This window comes from Capricornis sumatraensis, chromosome 21 (assembly GCF_032405125.1).
Source record: "Capricornis sumatraensis isolate serow.1 chromosome 21, serow.2, whole genome shotgun sequence".
NCBI classification, from domain to species: Eukaryota; Metazoa; Chordata; class Mammalia; order Artiodactyla; family Bovidae; genus Capricornis; species Capricornis sumatraensis.
This window is the reverse complement of record NC_091089.1, coordinates 24520734-24529966: the sequence shown is the minus strand read 5'-3', so window position 1 is coordinate 24529966 and position 9233 is coordinate 24520734. Positions and strand designations below refer to the sequence as shown.

At 42.4% G+C, this 9233-nt stretch overlaps 1 protein-coding gene across 1 annotated transcript in view; it reads left to right on the top strand.

The window, feature by feature from the left end:
• Positions 1–9233, top strand: part of LOC138097509 (zinc finger protein 271) — a 47918-nt gene that overhangs the window by 19774 nt on the left and 18911 nt on the right. The gene's annotated exons all lie outside the window — the stretch shown is intronic.

The following is a 9233-nucleotide window of genomic DNA, read 5'->3' as shown; positions in this document are numbered from 1 at the left end:
TGACGAGAAGGAAGCTTTCGTATAAATGATCCATTCATAGATGATTCAGGATTTTTCTCAGGATGTGAAACAGAAAATGTTAAGTATCACTGAAATAAATTCAACTTTTGGTGACCATGTTAGAGACAACATTGGAGACAGTAAGTAGTGCTCACAGATCATGGAAAGCAGGAAAAACACTCTAGTGTGTTATTACTCCTCAGAATAACAAGCACCATTTTACTGAGCACCTACTAGATGCGAAGCACCTGCTAGATACTCAACATAATTTAACTTCCCTAAGAATTCTGCAAGGACAATCATAATTGTGCCCATTTTCCAAATGAGGCTGCTGAGAATCATAAAGGGACCCAAGACACACAAACCAGTAAGCAGCACAACTGTGCTCAGTAACCAGAGTATTTATTAGCTCCTTCTATTAAGCCATGGGGTCTCCCCAAAGAGGGGCTTCCTGAGTGACTCAGTGGTAAAGAATCTGCCTGCCAATGCAGAAGACTTGGGTTCAATCCTTGGGTTGGGAAAATCCTCTGGAGAAGAAAATAGCAACCCATTCCATTTATTCTCGCCTGGGAAATCCCACAGACAGAGGAGCCTGGCGGGCTACAATCCATGGGGTCACAAAGAGTTGGATACGACTAAACAACAACAACTCCCCAAAGAGAATCTGCACTTAATAAACCTACCTTGGGCCAGGCATTTTACAAATACAATTTTATCAGAAAGTATAAATAACAGTAACAGGTATGCATTATCATCCCCACTTTACAGATGAGGAAACTGAGGTTCTCAAAAGCCGAGTAATTTGCCCAAGGTCCCAAACTGGTATACAGCAAAGTCAAGACATGAACCTAGGAATAGCCAACTCTGATGCACTGGCTTTTTAAAATTACAGAATGGGTTAATGCCCAGGACAATCTAGGTTGACACTAAATTAAGAATGAGGGTGAAACTGTTAAAGAAAGGTCATGGAGAATGGCCAAGGTGATGTACATAAAAGGAAGGTTTATTCTTGACTTTAAATCACAAGGTTCTGAGACAACACAAAGAAAAGAGGAATGGATTCCTTCATCCATTATCTCAACAATACTTGAACTCTATGCTAGGCAGTGTACTGATCAGTATTCTCAGAGTACGAAGGTCTGTTTTCAAGGACTCCTAGTTTAGTACACTGAAACCATAATCACAGAAAACTAGTCAATCTAATCACACAGACCACAGCCTTGTCTAACTCAATGAAACTAAGCCATGCCATGTGGGGCCACCCAAGATGGGTGGGTCACGGTGGAGAAGTCTGACAGAATGTGGTCCACTGGAGAAGGGAATGGCAAACCACTTCAGTATTCTTACCTCGAGAACCCCATGAACAGTATAAAAAGGCAAAATGATAGGATACTGAAAGAGGAACTCCGCAGGTCAGTAGGTGCCCAATATGCTACTGGAGATCAGTGGAGAAATAACGCCAGAAAGAATGAAGGGATGGAGCCAAAGCAAAAACAATACCCAGTTGTGGATGTGACTGGTGATAGAAGCAAGGTCTGATGCTATAAAGAGCAATATTGCATAGGAACCTGGAATGTCAGGTCCATGAATCAGGGTAAATTGGAAGTGGTCAAACAGGAGATGGCAAGAGTGAACATTGACATTCTAGGAATCAGCAAACTAAAATGGACTGGAATGGGTGAATTTAACTCAGATGATCATTATGTCTACTACTGTGGGCAAGAATCCCTTAGAAGAAATGGAGTAGCCATCATGGTCAACAAAAGAGTCCAAAATGCAGTACTTGGATGCAATCTCAAACATGACAGAATGATCTCTGTTTGTTCCCAAGGCAAACCATTCAGTATCACAGTAATCCAAGTCTATGTCCCAACCAGTAACACAGAAGAAGCTCAACGGTTCTATGAAGACCTACAAGACCTTTTACAACTAACACCCAAAAAAGATGTCCTTTTCATTACAGGGGACTGGAATGCAAAAGTAGGAAGTCAAGAAACACCTGGGGTGACAGGCAAATTTGGCCTTGGAATATGGGATGAAGCAGGGCAAAGGCTAATAGAGTTTTGCCAAGAGAACACACTGGTCATAGCAAACACCCTCTTCCAACAACACAAGAGAAAACTCTACACATAGACATCACCAGATGGTCAACACCGAAATCAGATTGAGTATACTCTTTGCAGCCAAAAATGGAGAAGCTCTATACAGTCAGCAAAAGCAAGACCAGGAGCTGACTATGGCTTAGATCATAAACTCCTTATTGCCAAATTCAAACTCAAATTGAAGAAAGTAGGGAAAACCACCAGACCATTCAGGTATGACCTAAATCAAATCCCTTATGATTATACAGTGGAAGTGAGAAATAGATTTAAGGGACTAGATCTGATAGCTAGAATGCCTGATGAACTATGGACAGAGGTTTGTGACATTGTACAGGAGACGGGAATCAAGACCATCCCCATGGAAAAGAAATGCAAAAAAGCAAACTGGCTGTCTGGGGAGGCCTTAAAAATAGCTGTGAAAAGAAGAGAAGCGAAAAGCAAAGGAGAAAAGGAAAGATATAAGCATCTGAATGCAGAGTTCCAAAGAATAGCAAGGAGAGATCAGAAAGCCTTCCTCAGCGATAAATGCAAAGAAATAGAGGAAAACAACAGAATGGGAATGACTAGAGATCTCTTCAAGAAAATTAGAGAACCAAGGGAACATTTCATGCAAAGATGGGCTCGATAAAGGACAGAAATGGTATGGACCTAACAGAAGCAGAAGATATTAAGAAGAGGTGGCAAGAACACACAGAAAAATTATACAAAAAAGATCTTCACGACCCAGATAATCATGATGGTGTGATCACTCACCTAGAGCCAGACATCCTGGAATGGGAAGTCAAGTGGGCCTTAGAAAGCATCACTATGAACAAAGCTAGTGGAGGTGATGGCATTCCAGTTGAACTGTTTCAAATCCTGGAAGATGATGCTGTGAAAGTGCTGCACTCAATATGCCAGCAAATTTGGAAAACTCAGCAGTGGCCATAGAACTGGAAAAGGTCAGTTTTCATTCCAATCCCAAAGAAAGGCAATGCCAAAGAATGCTCAAACTACCACACAATTGCACTCATCTCACGCACTAGTAAATTAATGCTCAATATTCTCCAAGCCAGGCTTCAGCAATATGTGAACCATGCACTTCCTAATGTTCAAGCTGGTTTTAGAAAAGGCAGAGGAACCAGAGATCAAATTGCCAATATCCGCTGGATCATGGAAAAAGCGAGAGAGTTCCAGAAAAACATCTATTTCTGCTTTATTGACTATGCCAAAGCCTTTGACTTTGTGGATCACAATATACAGCCCTAACCATGAACAAAGATTAGATTAAAGATTTCCATAAAGGCCTTACAAATAGCATGGCTCTGCCCATCAGAGCAAAACCCAGATTTCCCCACAGCCAGTACCTCCCATCAAGAAGCTTCCACAATCCTCTTATCCATATCCATCAGAGGGCACACAAAATGAAAACCACATCACAGAAAACTAACCAAACTGATCACATGGATCACAGCCTAGTCTAACTCAATGAAACTATGAGCCATGCCATGCAGGGCCACCCAAGATGGACGGGTCATGGAACAGAGTTCTGACAAAACATGGTCCACTGAAGAAGGGAATGGCAAACCACTTCAGTATTCTTGCCATGAGAACCCCATGAACAGAATGAAAAGGCAAAAAGATTTGATACTGACAGATGACCTCCCTAGGTCAGTAGCTGTCCAATATGATACTGGAGAAAAGTGGAGAAATAGCTCCAGAAAGAATGAAGAGGCTGAGCCAAAGCAAAAACACCACCCAGTTGTGGATATGACTGGTGATAGAAGTAAAGTCAGATGCTGTAAGAACAATATTGCATAGGAACCTGGAATGTTAGGTCCATGAATCAAGGTAAACTGGAAGCTGTCAAAGTGGAGACAGCAAGAGTGAATATCGCCATTTTAGAAATCAGTGAACTAAAAGGGACCAGAATGGGAGAATTTAATTCAGATGACCATTACATCTACTACTGTGGGCAAGAATCCCTTAGAAGAAATGGAGTAGCCCTCCTAGTTAACAGGAATCCAAAATGCAGTACTTGAGTGCAATCTCAAAAATGACAGAATGATCTCTGCTCATTTCTAAGGTAAACCATTCAATATCAGTTATCCAAGTCTATGACCCAGCCACTAATGCCAAAGAAGCTGAAGTTGAACGGTTCTATGAAGACCTACAAAACCTTCTAGAACTAACCAAACAAGAAAAAAAAAAAATGTCCTTTTCATCATAGGGGACTGGAATACAAAATCAAGAGATACCTGGAGTAACAGGCAAGTTTCGCCTTGGAGTACAAAATGAAGCAGGGCAAAGGCTAACAGAGTTTTGCCAAGAGAACACACTGGTCTTAGCAAACACCCTCTTCCAAAAACACAAGAAATGATTCTACACATGGACATCACCAGATGGTCAATACTGAAATCAGATTGATTATATTCTTCACAGCCAAAGATGGCTCTATACAGTCAGCAGAAACAAGACCAGGAGCTGACTGTGGCTCACATGATGAACTCCTTATTGCCAAATTCAGACTTAAATTGAAGAAAGTAGGGAAAACCACTAGACCATTCAGGTATGACCTAAATCAAATCCTTTACAATTATACAGCGGAAGTGACAAATAGATTCAAGGATTAGATCTGATAGAGTGCCTGAAGAACTATGGACAGAGGTTTGTGACACTGTACCTGAGACAGTGATCAAGAAAAACAAAATGCAAAAAGGCAAAATGGTTGCTTGAAGAGGCCTTATAAATAGCTTAGAAAAGAAGAGAAGCAAAAAGCAAAGAAGAAAACGAAAGATATGCCCATCTGAATGCAGAGTTCCAAAGAATAACAAGGAGAGATAAGATAGCCTTCCTAAGTAACCAATATAAAGAAATAGAGGAAAACAATAGAATGGGAAAGACTAGAAACGTCAAGAAAATTAGAGATACCAAGGGAACATTTCATGCAAAGATGGGCACAATAAAGGACAGAAATGTTATGGACCTAACAGAAGCAGAAGATATTAAGAAGCGGTGGCAAGAATACACAGAAGAACTATACGAGAAAGATCTTAATGACCCAGACAACCATGATGATGTGATCACTCACCTAGAGTCAGATATCCTGGAATGCAAAGTTGGAATGCAAAGATGGAATTCCAGCTGAGCTCTTTCAAATCCTAAAAGATGATGCTGTGAAAGTGCTGCACTCAATATGCCAGCAAATTTGGAAAACTCAGCAGTGGCCACAGGACTGGACAGGTCAGTTTTCATTCAAATCCCAAAGAATGTTCAAACTAACGCACAATTGCACTCATCTTACATGCTAGCAAAGTAATGCTCAAAATTCTCGAGGCTAGGCTTCAACAGTATGTGAACCAAGAAATTCCAGATGTTCAAGCTGGATTTAGAAAAGGCAGAGGAAGCAGAGATCAAATTGCCAATATCAGCTGGATCACAGAAAAAGCAAGAGAATTCCAGAAAAACATCTATTCCTGCTTCTTTGACTATGCCAAAGCTTTTGACTATGTGGATCACAACAAACAGTGGAAAATTCTTAAAGAGATGGGAATACCAGACCATTTGACCTACCTTCAGAGAAATCTGTCTGCAGGTCAAGAAGCAACAGGTAGAATTGGACATGAAACAACAGACTGGTTCTGAATTAGAAAAGGAGTACATCAAGGCCATATACTGTCACTCTGCTTATTTAACTTATATGCAGAGTACATCATGAGAAATGCTGGGCTGGAAGAAGTACAAGCTGGAATCAAGACTGCCGGGAGAAATATCAATAACCTCAGATAGGCAGATGACAACACCCTTATGGCAGAAAGTGAAGAGGAACTAAAAAGCCTCTTGATGAAAGTGAGAGAGGAGAGTGAAAAAGTTGGCTTAAAGCTCAACATTCAGAAAACAAAGATCATGGCATCTGGTCCCATCACTTCATGGGAAATAGATGGGGAAACAGTGGATACAGTGTCAGACTTTATTTGGGGGGCTCCAAAATCACTGCAGATGGTGACTGCAGCCATGAAATTAAAAGACGCTTACTCCTTGGAAGGAAAGATATGACCAATGTAGACAGCATATTGAAAAGCAGAGACATTACTTTGCCAACAAAGGTCCATAGTCAAGGCTATGGTTTTTCCAGTGGTCATGTATGGATGTGAGAGTTGGACTGTGAAGAAAGCTGAGCACCTAAGAATTGATGCTTTTGAACTGTGGTGTTGGAGAAGACTCTTGAGAGTCTCTTGGACTGCAAAGAGATCCAACCAGTCCATCCTAAAGGAGACCAGTCCTGGGTGTGCATTGGAAGGACTGATGCTAAAGCTGAAACTCCAATACTGTGGCCACTTGATTCAAAGAACTGATTCATTTGAAAAGACCCTGATGCTGGGAAAGACTGAAGGCAGGAGAAGAGAATAACAGAGGATGAGATGGTTGCATGGCATGAGTTTGAGCAAGCTCTGGGAGTTGGTGATGGACAGGAAGCTTGGTGTGTTGCAGTCCGTGGGGGTGCAAAGAGTCGGACATGACTGAGGGACTGAACTGAACTGATACTTCAGTGGGTTATTTGAGTAATACCCATGCATGTGTGCTCAGTTGCTTCAGCCATGTCCAACTCTTTGCGACCCCGTGGACTGTATCCTGCCAGCCTCCTTTGCTATGCCCTCCTTTAGGGGATCTTCCAGATCCAGGGATTGAAGCGGCATCTCCTGCATTTCCTTTACTGCAAGTGGATTCTTTACTGCTGAGCCACCGAGGAAGCTCAAGCAATACCTATCATCCTCCACAATGAGATTATAAGCCACATCAAGATTTTTGCTCCCCATGGCATCACGGACTCGATGGACGTGAGTCTGAGTGAACTCCGGGAGATGGTGATGGACAGGGAGGCCTGGCGTGCTGCGATTCATGGGGTCACAAAGAGTCGGACACGACTGAGCGACTGAACTGAACTGAACTGTGTCTCCATCACCCAGTCCAATGTGTGGTACATAGTAGGCATTACATATATAAAAGAAAGAGTGTCACTACAGTTAAGAAAGGAGAGTTTAAAACAGGCAGTGGTCAACATTGTTAAATGCCTAACTAGATCTAAAAAAGTCCCCATTTTTCATACTGCAAGGAGATAACTTAGCTCACAGGAAAAGCACCAGCTTTGGAATCAGGTGACCCCACAATGTGGAATCATAATGCAGCCTCTTACAAGCTATGATATTAGTCGCCAACTAAACCTTTCTGAGATTCCATTTCTTCTCCATTAAAAATGGAGTCAACAATGCTTTCATCAGAGTTATTACAGGAATTGGAATAACAAACATTTAGTTTTGCTTGGTATATTAAGTATTTTTTAAATTCTGATGCTTTGACACCTAGGGCCTTGTCAACACTGGAGGGACTGCCCTTTTCAGGGCTAGCAGATTTCAAGAGATAGCAAACTTGCCTGCAGGTATGCCTTTTACATACCAAGCAACCAATCCAGAGCCCCACACACCCACCACCTCCTCCAGGGGGCTTTCTCATCCAGGACCACCATTCCCCTGCCCTAATCACCCCAGACCAGGTATCAGACAATCAGGGACAACCCCTATGCCTCAGAGCCCTGTCCCTACTTTGAAATTATTCAAAGTAGCCAATCCTAAACCTGATGATCTTGCCCTGTTTCTTGCCACACAAGACACAATAAAGGCTCCTGCCCACTTTCTGCTCATATCACCTCCTAACTGACCCTGGTGCTTCCCCAAGTGGCTCTGTGGGCCAGGCATGCCCCTGTTCTTTTGGGACCTGTAACAAACCACCTTTTCTCACTAATCATCTCCTGATCTGTTGACCGCTCCATAACTAAATAATAATAAAAGTTGCATTTTAAAACACTTGGCCCAGAGGAGATTCTCAACACATCGTGCATACAGCACTCAACATAGTGGATAAGGGAAACGCAAATTTCACGTCAGAAGGCATGGGTTACAGAATAGGCTTCATTGGGGAAACTTGCTGAGTGGTGAGTAAAAAGAGCACATGTCCCCTGATTCTCCAATTATCCCATAGAAAGGAATTCTGGTGGTTTTTTTTCCCCCTCTCCTTTTGTTTTGGGCTTTTGTTCTTTGTGTTTTTTCGGCTGTGTGCAGCATGAAGGGTTTTAGTTCCCTGACCAGGGATCCAATATGCCCCTTGCACTGAACCACCAGGGAATTTACGGAAGGTAATTCAAGGGAGTGCTCTGGGCAGAGGAACCAGAGATCAAATTGCCAACATCCGCTGGATCATGGAAAAAGCAAGAGAGTTCCAGAAAAACATCTATTTCTGCTTTATCGACTATGCCAAAGCCTTTGACTGTGTGGATCACAATAAACTGTGGAAAATTCTGAAAGAGATGGGAATACCAGACCACCTAACCTGCCTCTTGAGAAATCTGTATGCAGGTCAGGAAGCAACAGTTAGAACTGGACATGGAACAGACTGGTTCCAAATAGGAAAAGGAGTACGTCAAGGCTGTATATTGTCACCCTGCTTATTTAACGTATATGCAGAGTACATCATGAGAAACGCTGGACTGGAAGAAACAGAAGCTGGAATCCAGATTGCCAGGGGAAATATCAATAACCTCAGACATGCAGATGACACCACCCTTATGGCAGAAAGTGAAGAGGCGCTAAAAGGCCTCTTGATGAAAGTGAAAGAGGAGAGTGAAAAAGTTGGCTTAAAGCTCAACATTCAGAAAACGACGATCATGGCGTCTGGTCCCATCACTTCATGGGAAATAGATGGGGAAACAGTAGAAACAGTGTCAGACTTAATTTTTTTGGGCTCCAAAATCACTGCAGATGGTGACTGCAGCCATGAAATTAAAAGATGCTTACTCCTTGGAAGGAAAGTTATGACCAACCTAGATAGCATATTCAAAAGCAGAGACATTACTTGGCCGACTAAGCTCCATCTAGTCAAGGCTATGGTTTTTCCTGTGGTCATGTATGAATGTGACAGTTGGACTGTGAAGAAGGCTGAGTGCCGAAGAATTGATGCGTTTGAACTCTGGTGTTGGAGAAGACTCTTGAGGGTCCCTTGGACTGCAAGGAGATCCAACCAGTCCTTTCTGAAGGAGATCAACCCTGGGATTTCTTTGGAAGGAATGATGCTAAGGCTGAAGCTCCAGTACTTTGGCCA